Source organism: Diadema setosum, chromosome 21 (genome assembly GCF_964275005.1).
Source record: "Diadema setosum chromosome 21, eeDiaSeto1, whole genome shotgun sequence".
Lineage (NCBI taxonomy): Eukaryota > Metazoa > Echinodermata > Echinoidea > Diadematoida > Diadematidae > Diadema > Diadema setosum.
In genome coordinates, this window is record NC_092705.1 from 16,482,071 (window position 1) to 16,493,429 (window position 11,359).

Below are 11,359 nucleotides of genomic sequence, written 5' to 3' on the forward strand. Positions count from 1 at the left end.
CAAGTTTGATAGGACTGCAACTAGAATCTTAGCCGACAATCTAGACGAACTTAACATTGAGTTTAACAGCCACGATGAAGCGTGTCAACTTGCTCAATCGCCATACTTTACAGAAGCTACCCTTAGAGAATATCTACGAATGCTAGAACGAGACGAATTATTTTGTTTCCATTTGAATATAAGAAGTGCTAATCGAAACTTTGAAAAGCTTCGCTTATTTCTTGATAATATTGATTTGCCCATGTTACCTATCATAGGCCTCTCTGAAACGTGGTCTGCTGAAACTCCAGCGTCAGGTCTAATTAATGTTCTTGCTGATTATGATATTGTCATTAACAACAGATCAAATAGACGAGGTGGTGGAGTAGCTATATATGTTCCCCGAATATATGATTACGCTATAAAGGAAGAACTGAAATATATGAATGATGTAATAGAATCATTATTTATTGAAATTTCAGTCTGTAAGGGCAAAAACATTCTGCTTGGAGTTATATACAGACCTCCTCAATCTAATTATGATGATTTTATGAATATTATGAACGATATTTGTCGAAACGATGCATTCCACAACAAGGATTGCATCATCATGGGTGATTTCAATATAAATCTTTTGTCAAGCAGTAATGCTGCATGTGATAACTTCCTTGATAACATTTTACAAGCCTCATTTCTGCCTCTTATTTCTAAACCAACAAGAATTACTGGTCATTCTGCTACTCTTATTGATAACATTTTTGCTAACCTTAAACCTTTTCCAAAATCTGGCATAGTGGTGAGCGATATATCAGACCATTTTATGATATTTTGTCACTTTGATATTGGACCAAGGAGTCAAAGTACAATTCAAAGGCACGTATTTCGTCGTAAATTCACCCCTGAAAATATCGCTCTAGTTCAAGAAAAACTTCAATCTGTGGACTGGTCAATTGTGTATGACGCAAATGAAAATATTGACCAAGCATATGATAATTTTCTTTATCTTTTGAATAATTGCCTAGATGCATGCATTCCATTAAGGAAATGTCGAACGCAGGATTACAAACGAATCCCCAAGCAACCATGGGTTTCCAAAACACTCTTACGCTCAATAAATCGCAAGAGTACTTTATATGTTAATTTTATCAAAAACCGTGACGAAACCTCTCGAATGAAATATATTTCATACAAAAATATTCTTACCAATACAGTCAGATTAGCTAAAAAGAAATATTTTGCGGACCAATTGAGTCAATTCAAATGTGATATCAAGAACACTTGGAAAGTAATAAATACCGTTTTGAATAGAGGGAAGGCTGTAAATCTCATTTCTAAAGTTCAAGTTGATAATACTATCATTGAAGACAAGTCTGAAATTGCCGAGATTTTTAACTCATACTTTTCAAAAATAGGTTCAAAATTAGCACAAACTATCACTCCAAGTGATAAATCATTTTACGAATTTCTTTCCTTACCAAACGACTACTCAATTTTTTTCAAGCCAATTGACAGGCAAGAATTAATCAAAATTGTACTTCAGCTCAAAGCAAACAAAGCCCCTGGCTATGATGACATTGGCAATGTCCTTATCAAAGACATTATACATTGTATAGCAGATCCTTTATTGTTTTTATATAACCTTTCACTACAATCTGGTCAAGTACCATCTAAAATGAAACTCGCAAAGTTGACTCCAATATTCAAGAAAGGAGACAAATTATGTATCAGCAACTATCGCCCAATATCTTTGTTAACTTCGTTATCAAAAATCTTAGAGAAAATTGTTCATTCAAGGACTACTACCTTCCTTGAATCTCACAACATCATATCTGACTCCCAATTTGGCTTTAGAGAAAAACATAACACAACTCATGCCATTCTAAGTTTAATAAATACCATTTCAGCTTCAATCGAAAAATCCTGTCATACTATCGGTTTGTTCTTAGATTTTTCTAAAGCATTCGATACTATAAATCACGACATTCTGTTATACAAACTTGCGCACTATGGTATTAGAGGTAAGGCTCTGGAATGGTTCGAAAGTTATCTTTCTGGAAGAAAGCAATTTGTTACCATTGATGGATATAATTCGTCTACGGTACCAATCACGTGTGGAGTTCCCCAAGGAAGCCTTCTTGGTCCACTGTTATTCTCTATTTATGTAAATGACATTCGATGTTCTTCGAGTGTTCTCTCTTTTATCCTTTTTGCTGATGATTCAAACATATTCTATACTCACAGTGATCCTAATAAGTTAGTAGAAGTTTTAAATGTAGAACTTACACATGTAACAAATTGGATAAAAGCAAATAAATTATCTTTAAATAAACAAAAAACCAATTACATGTTATTTAGTAACTCTGTTAAACAACTTCCTGACCAAGTGATATTTGATAATTCTGTCATTAAAGAAGTCAAGACTACAAAATTTCTCGGTATTACAATTGACAATAAGCTAACTTGGAATTGTCATATTGATAATATTTGTAAGATAGTGTCAAGAAACATTGGCATTATCAATCACGTTAAACGGATTCTCCCCAAGTCAGTGCTTCTTATGTTATATTCAACTCTTATTCTTCCTTACCTCAATTATGGCGTAATGGCATGGGGAAATGCAATACAAACAAAAATGGACAGGGTACTTCTCTTGCAGAAAAGAGCGATGCGTTTGATATGCAATACCGCTTATAGATCACACACTGATGTCTTGTTTAAAGAAAACCGTATTCTTAAGATTACTGATTTATATCGTCTTCAGCTGGGTTGTTTTATGTACAATGTAGAAATTAACGCTACCCCTGCTGTATTTAAAGAAATGTTTCGAAAAAATAATGTTATACATAATTACTCAACAAGGAATGCGAATGATTATCATCTTCCTAAAAATAGAACTAGTTTTGGTAACAGAAATTTCATGTTTACTGGTCCTAAGCTTTGGAATTCCTTTGATCGTTCACTAAAACAAGCTCAGAGCTTGAATAGCTTTAAGTATAAGCTCAAAACTTTGTTTCTTGATAAGTATTGATAAACAGTTTTATGGTAATAAAACGTATGTATACTTCAATCAATGTTTTCTAGAAGTACTTTCATTAAGTATACTCGGAAGGTTATCTTCTGTTTCATTCATTATTCTAATGGTATATAATGTACACTGTAAACACTTTATACATAAACCTGTGCTTTGTAACATATACATGACTTATTGTATATCCATAGTACGGTTCATAATTGTGCCCTTGTAAATAGTGTATATATGGTGTTTTTGTTATTCCACTCAGCCTTATCTTTGATACTATTTTGTCTATAATATGTAGGGGGACTACATTTAACAAGCAGTGCTTCTAAGTAGTCCCCTCCACATTTGTACATGGTGTGATTTTATCTCAGAATATCACGATATTTTGTATATACATGTTATATACTCTGTATAGTATTGATATTATATCCACTATGTGTTATAGCCTGTATATTTTATCATATAATGTCCACTATGTGGAATATGAATAAATTTCATTTCATTTCATTTCATTTCATTTCATTTCATTTCATTTCATTTCATTTCATTTCATTTCAAATTTCATTTCATTTCATAAACTTTGATGAGCGAGCCGAAAATGTTTGTGTTTCAGCTTACAAAACATGAAATTCTTGTGTGAACACAATAAACATTGTCATTTTGTCCGCGTCATCATCATGTTTTGTTAATATCTTGTTTGATTTGGTTTACTGCCCTCCCCCACCCCTCCCTCCTCCCCCTCCCCCCCCCCCCCCCTCCCTCCCCCCTCGCCCCATCCCCATTCTCCCTCCCCCGTCCGGGCGAGGTTTTTTTTCTTCTTCTTCTTCTTCTTTTTCTTCTTCGTTTTCTTGTTTCTTTGTTTTTTCGTTTTTTCGTTTTTTGGCGCCCCCAAAAGGAGTGGCGCCCGGGCACGTACCCCCCCTTGCCCCCCCCCCCCCCATATACGCCACTGATCACAGTGGCTAGTTATTTTCTTCAAATTTTCTATGTGCTTGTAAATATCTGTAAATATACTGTATTATAATGTAAATAGCACAGTCTGCAAGAATCTTCAGCCTATTGAAGGAGGCAGACTTGATCAGAAGAAGAAGAAGAAGAAGAAGAAGAAGAAGAAGAAGAAGAAGAAGAAGAAGAAGAAGAAGAATATTTTCTGCTTTCGCTGAATCAATGTTACACGCGGCAAGCTTGTCTGGTTATAAATAGCGCCAACTACGACAATAAAAGAGTGCCCTTTTTCTCGCGTTGCCGTTTCCTCGTACGTTGGCAGATTATCATAATGGATGGTATTAATAACATTATGCAGATTGGACACTTTTTTTGTTTGTTTTTTAATCCCACAACACAGAGCAATATCAAACGATTTAAAGAGTAATGGAAGCAGGGGCGGATCCAGGAATTCCGTAAAGGGGAGGCGCCCTTCCAAAATTAAAGGGGGGGGGGGGGGGGGGGAAGGCGCACGCCCCTCCCCCATTTTTCTTTGTATTTCTTTTGTTTTAACAAACAAAAAATATAGAGGGGCGCTCCCTCTGGATCCGCTACTGGGAACTGTGAGGAGGTATAGTTTTGATGGTAGATATTATCTTCCATTGAAGGTGAGGTAAATTAGAGGATTCACTCTTGGTTTCCATTCTCCTTTATTATAACAGCTGTGCAACACAATGAAAAATTGATAGGTAGGCCCTAGCTATAGGCCTATCGCCGACGCATTAAAATGTATTGATAAGCAACGAAGTTACAGCATGCGTTCAGATACGTTTAGAATGATTTGAATAGAAATTCACATTTATTTTTATCATCAAACCTTGCACTCTCGAGCTGGTGTCGGCACCTTTATTAATTTTAACGAAGGTGTTATCAAAATTATTGTATACATTTTATTAAAGGTGAATGACTGGGATAAAGTTCTCTCACACACACACACATACACACACACACACACACACACACACACACACAAAACCCGCACACATACACAAACACACACAAAGTGGTACAAATACTCAAATTTTCAAACCTCCTATAGCGTAGTTTTGAGACTGGCATGATATCATAACAAACTTAGTTTGCTTCTTTTTTTCCCCTTCCGTTTACTTATTACATCATTCTCTCGTTTTCCCATAGCATGAGAGTATACACATTACATGAAATATCTTGATATATATCACTATAGGCATGCTATACATTCTTCCTCCGTTCATTGCCGTTTATTCTGCCATTGCCAGTGAGCATCATCCACCTCTGTATTTAGTACGCATGCAGTGTAGACGAATAAGCGGAACATTAGTCTGTGAGTTGCGGTACGACCGATGCTTATTTTATTCATCTTCTTCATCCTGCATACAGGGTTGGCTCCTATTCAGTTGTGCAAAACTTATTTCCAACGGGGCCCTACAGTTTTACAGTGTATTTAGGCCTATACATATCGTAAACATACATGACAGGGGCCGCGGAAGCAGTGGTAAGGGCTTTTTTTTTTAACAGTTCATGTTGTATATGTTTCTCCCTCACTTTTTTTTCAGCGCTTGACATGCAATTTGTTTTTGCTTTTTTCCTTCTTTTTTTTTTTTTTTGTAGCCGCTATGGTATGTACATGTATATTTGCAAAATACATTTCAATTGCAGACAATGCGTTGCCACGGCAATATATATATATATATATATATTTTTTTTTTTAACTGAACATGATCATTAAAAAATGTAGTGGATTGAGCAAACTCCTCCAGTCTTTTTTTTTTAATCATTTGACTTGTGACTAATATGATTTTTAGATGTGCAAAACACATCTTTGTTGAACAATGTTGCACATTTCAATGTGTCATGGTAACTGTTACATTTCTTAGTGAGGTCTTAATGGGTCAATATCCGAGCTGCGGATCCAGTGATCAGTGGCCCGTTTCATAAAAACTTGTTATCAGTGACAACTGCCACATTTCTATGATAAATTTGCTCTCAGCCAATCAGATGCAAGGATTTCAGTAGATTATTTGTCACATCTATGACAACTTGTCACTGACGACAAGGTCAGCATCACTTGAATTGGCAAGTTCTGCAAGCCCTCTTGGAAACTTCCGCAGATGGCAGTCCCCTGCGATGTGACACAGGGTTTGGTCAGGATTAGTCTAGCAGTCAGAAAGGGTCCCCGTGCACCCCCCCCCCCTAAAACAAAATTCTACGACATGTTCGAAGATCGTCAGAACCTGCATTTTCCGAATCCGGTTGTCGCCAGCGGAAAAAAGGTTGCGCGCGCGTCTAATTTGCATATTTCTAAGATGGCCGCCGCCCGTTGCTAGGAGACGGATTATTTTTGAATAACTTTAGTTAGGAATATCAAATTACCATAAAAATTGTATCATTTTGAAGAGAATTAAATTTCCTACAAGTTGATACCCCATTTGATGGGATGAATAGTTGTTGTCATGAAATATTAGGGAAGGAATTATGTTTTTTTACATTTTCCCAAAAAATATGGAATTCGGTAATAATGTTCTTTTCCATACATTTAATATGCATTTACAAATAACATTTGAATTTTCCTAAAATTATCCCCCAAACATAGCTATTATCATGTGAAAACGGCTTTCCAACACACCAATTCCTTTAAAAGTTACACGACATTAATGTACCAAGAACTGTACCATAACCACGATAACAGTTTCTTTGGTAATTGTTGTTGGTAGTTTGTTTAGGCTATGCCAAGTTCCATTTTATGAGAGGGACTTTTATACGCACACAATAACAAATAACAATAGTGGTACAATCTGTCTGTTTAACTTTTTTTTTTATTCATTTCCGTGTTTATTTACAGATATCTATGATCAATCTACTTATCAATCATGTGGGATGCGGTTAATCTGAAAATAATGAGATGATAACTTACCACATAGGAAAACGATTAAAACGGACAGTTTCTATAGAAAAGGAAGTTAGAATTACAGACTAAACCCGGATATTGGGAGAGGGGGTTGAATCCCATGTGCACTTTGGAAAGGAACGGTATAGTCGCGTCCCTCCCCTACCCATCGGTTCTGTTAAAAAGGCCAGAGATGACATCATCGTCTTGTCAACAGATCTTTCCAGTTCTCTAAAGGCAAAAGAAATCGAAAAGTCCTATTTTTCTGTACCTGAAGTTTCGAGGACATGGTTCTACCGGAACGTACCCATTACCCAACCCATAAACCAAACATTAACATACACAAGTAACCATGTAGCTCAAGCTACTGCAGCTTAACGTTCAGTGACATTACACACATGTGCAAACACAAATAAACACAAACAAAGTGTAGACGCAAATGCTGGATTGGAATATAAAGCCAAGTTTATTTGACAGTTTTCTTCACATTCCACTGTGTGACATGGTTAAAACATTAAATATCTAAATAGCTCTAGGCTCAATTTCACGAAGAATAAAATGAAAGGATGTCAACGTAGATAGCATTTTCATGTAATAATCAAACATCAATTGCAGCGGAGACAATGAAAAACAATAGAACAGAATACATGGATGCCCCCTGAAATGATACGAAGTCATCAAGTATACTGCACACATGCGATTTTGAGTATTGTTATCACGGACATGACGGAATTGTGAGACCATGACATTATGAATTTATCATAGCGCGTCATGGCTCATGTGTATAATGTGTTATGATCGTAACAATACTCGATCTCCGTTATGAAAGAATTTTGTACCAGTGAGATGCATAATTATGCGCATGACATTTACCATTGTCGACTATAAGACTATTAAAGGGAATGAAACCCAAATATATATGATATACGGATTGAGTGAATGCAGTAATATTGAAAGAACACATCGATGAATTTTGAGAAAATCAGACAATCCCTTCATATTGTAAATGTTATGAAGCAGTGGCGGATGGGGGGGGGGGGGGGCGCACCGGTCGCGCACCCCCTTTTTAATGAAATGAATAAAAAGGAAGGGGTGAGTGCGCTTTTTTTTTTAATTTTCTTAATTATCAAAAAATGTCTTACCTTAGAAGCGTGTTTAATAGCCTTTTTTTTTTTTTTTTTTTTTTGCTTGTCAGCCGATTTACCCTGGAAGTGAAAATTCCTGTGAAGACCTCTTTTGTGTGTGTGTGTGTGTGTGTGTGTGTGTGTGTGTGTGTTTTGCTTGTCAGCCGATGAAACCCGGAAGTGGAAATATTATAAACTCCTTTGCCCCCCCCCCCCTTACGGAATTCCTGGATCCGCCCTGTGAAGTTATGAATTTTCAAAGTTTTGGTGCTGCCATCGCTGGATGAGAAGACTACATACAGCTGTCATTTTTTTTAATGAAAAGTATACACACTTTCCTCTTGATAATGACAAAATTTTGTCAAGAATACCCCCCCCCCCCGTTTTCTGAAAGAAATAAGTCAGGTGCTTTATCATTATGTGCGAAAAATAAAAGTGTTTGCATTCTCTTTACATTTTCTTTTATCGTTGTCCATGCATAACGTCAAAAAGTGTTGTAGTCTTCTCATACAGGTCATATAGGTGGCAGGTCATACAGGTGGCAAAGAAACTCTTGAAACTCTTAAACTTTGGATGGATGGTAAGATTTTCCTCACACTTTACTGCGTTTTTCTAATATTGCTGTATTCACTATATCCATTATCTTTTGCTTTGTTCTCCTTCTACATTAGAGCCTGTCGCTCTGCTAAACGTGCGTCAAGTGCGAACGAGAACTCCGTCTGAAAAAAAGAAAACATATTTGAGAAGCAGTGAATTTTGATGTTTTATTGATCTCTTCGGTAACGTGACGATATCATCTGCATATTCACTAATTCTGGTTGTTGCTGTTTTTTAAGACAAAAGTTGTGTTAAACTTGTATTTCCGGAAAAGAAGTTGCATTCTTGACTATATTACTAGCGTTTTGTCACATTAAGAGGAAACCACCGCCATAAAACAGTTTTAAAATTGGCTTTGACCATTTATTCTTTATTTGGTTTCGTACAAAACTATAGGGATATCATGCCGTCTTTACGAAATGATTATTCTTTTTTTTTTTTTTTAAAGTATGTGTGGAACTAAGGTATTTCGTGAAAGGATTTTCCACAAAAAAAGTAGCACCAGTACTACGAAAAAATCTTCCCAATCATTAAAATACAATGCAGGCTTTGGTTATATTGAAATTTATGTAAATACTGACCTCAGTTTTCACTGTTATTCAATTTCTTGGATTAATTCGCACAGGTATTACGCATTTTCTTATACAACTGTTTACTATTATCACTGGAATCTTTTTGTGTTTCACATGACGACTAATCGATACAGAAAACAGGTCCTCGATCGTACATAGAATTTGTTTACTTATACTATGATGTCATTCAAATCTGATCATGATTATTAGACAGTTTTATATTCTAGAGACATGGAAGCTTGCCAGAATCATACTCAACATATCAACAACATGTTATGCATATAATCTGGAATTCAAGTTATGAATCAGGTAGCATAAACAGATAAAGTTAACAGAATTGTACAAGGTCCGCAGGGAAAGATGACATTTTTTTAATGGTAGATTTCGCATAACTAGCTGGTGATACGGCAAATGGAATCACCGCTGGCATTTCATATTTTCTGCGGTGCACGCCCTTGCATATGTATCAATAGAATTGTTAAAATTTGTGTTTGATAACGGAGATAGCCAGCATCCTATGGTGGATTCTGTCAGTAATATGAACGACAGGGAAGAGGAAAGTAAAACCGGCCGAACCGAAGCTTGAAAAAAAAACCCAACAACTCATAAACACAAGGCAAGCCATGTTTAGATGTTGTCGTCATACTTTCCATCACATTATAACGTTTGTACCTATTACTGAGAAAAAAAAATTACAAGAAGGAAGAATACGTGTATCTTCATGAGCATTGGTGAACTTGTGTTCATTTATGTATAAGATTATGTTTGTCGTAGACATACACCACTTGCCGAACACAACTAAATTGATACTTTCAAAGACAAATGTAGTGTTGGCGTTGTGATACTCCGCATACACTAGGTTTAATAACAGTATTTAAAAGACAAACACCATTTAGTTGGAATTTTCACTTCTATATGATTTGGCAGTTTCGATCAATAAGTTTGAATGACCGTTTCTTCCTTATATGGAGATGAATGGAATATGTAATACATCATAACTGATACGTACATAGATAATTATAATTGACACGTAAAGCTTTACGGCGTTATTCTCAAATGGGAAGGCGTTCACTGATTCAAGAATCTACATTTACACGCATCTATGATTTACAAAGCCAAGACTATGCGAGCAAAATAGACTTTTCTGTTTTCATTGATATACTTTCGTAGTCTTTGGATATGACTAAAGCAGCTCCGGTGAAGACAGAGACGAGGGAACAGCCTAAACTCTGACTGAAAGACAAACACACAAACTATGAGAACATTACTAAATTCACAATATCCTTCGAGCAATTTTCAGTTAAGATCATCCAATCGCACCTGATCAAGCATTCTCAGATCTCTTGACTTGCATTATTGACGTAGTCCTCATAACTGTAACCACGTTAATTAACTTTTTAACAAAAGATCTTGCACAACATATTTCTTAAAGAGCATTACCGAGCTTGAGGTAGAATTCCTCTGTACATTTGAATTTGAATATGGGTCCTGTCATTTTCCATCATTAGTATTGACTATTAAATTCATAAAGTTTCAGGGTTTCTGTTCCATATCCTTAACAAGTTATCGTTACATGCCTATTATTATACAGAGAACTGTACTGTTAAGAAATACGAGCATAAATTGGAATGATGGCAGCATCCTGATATGGTTTTTATAAACTGTTGTAACCTAATGGGCATGTTGCTCGAGTTGAAGATGCTTGTAACTACTTACGTATTAACAATGCAAAAGAAAATACCAGCAAATTAGCTTTCCATTGCATCCCAAAACACCCTACAGAAAACAGGAATATGCTGGTGTATTCATCGGTTTCTGACAAGATTTTTTTCCTGTGCAACTATGTAAACATAAACCGTCAAACACTGAATGACGTCCCCGATCAACCGATACTTGTCGGTAATCATTTCGCTCTGAAATCATGAATAGAGCAAAAATCAAATGGCGGATGAGCCATTACGGCACCTGTTTGCTTACTGGAATCGACGCAGAGGTCCTGTATATTGAGGGACGGGAAAATTTCATGAAACGCTCGTTCAACAGCTGAGAACATACATGTTGGGTGAAAGATATGGCTTAAGAGATTGACCCAAAGAAGAGATTACGACACATTACAGAATAGAGATAAATCCAACAATGCAAATGCAGCCTGGGAATAGAGACATAGTCGAGGTTGGTAATTAGATAGACACGACTTTTATTTTTGTTGCTCATTTAC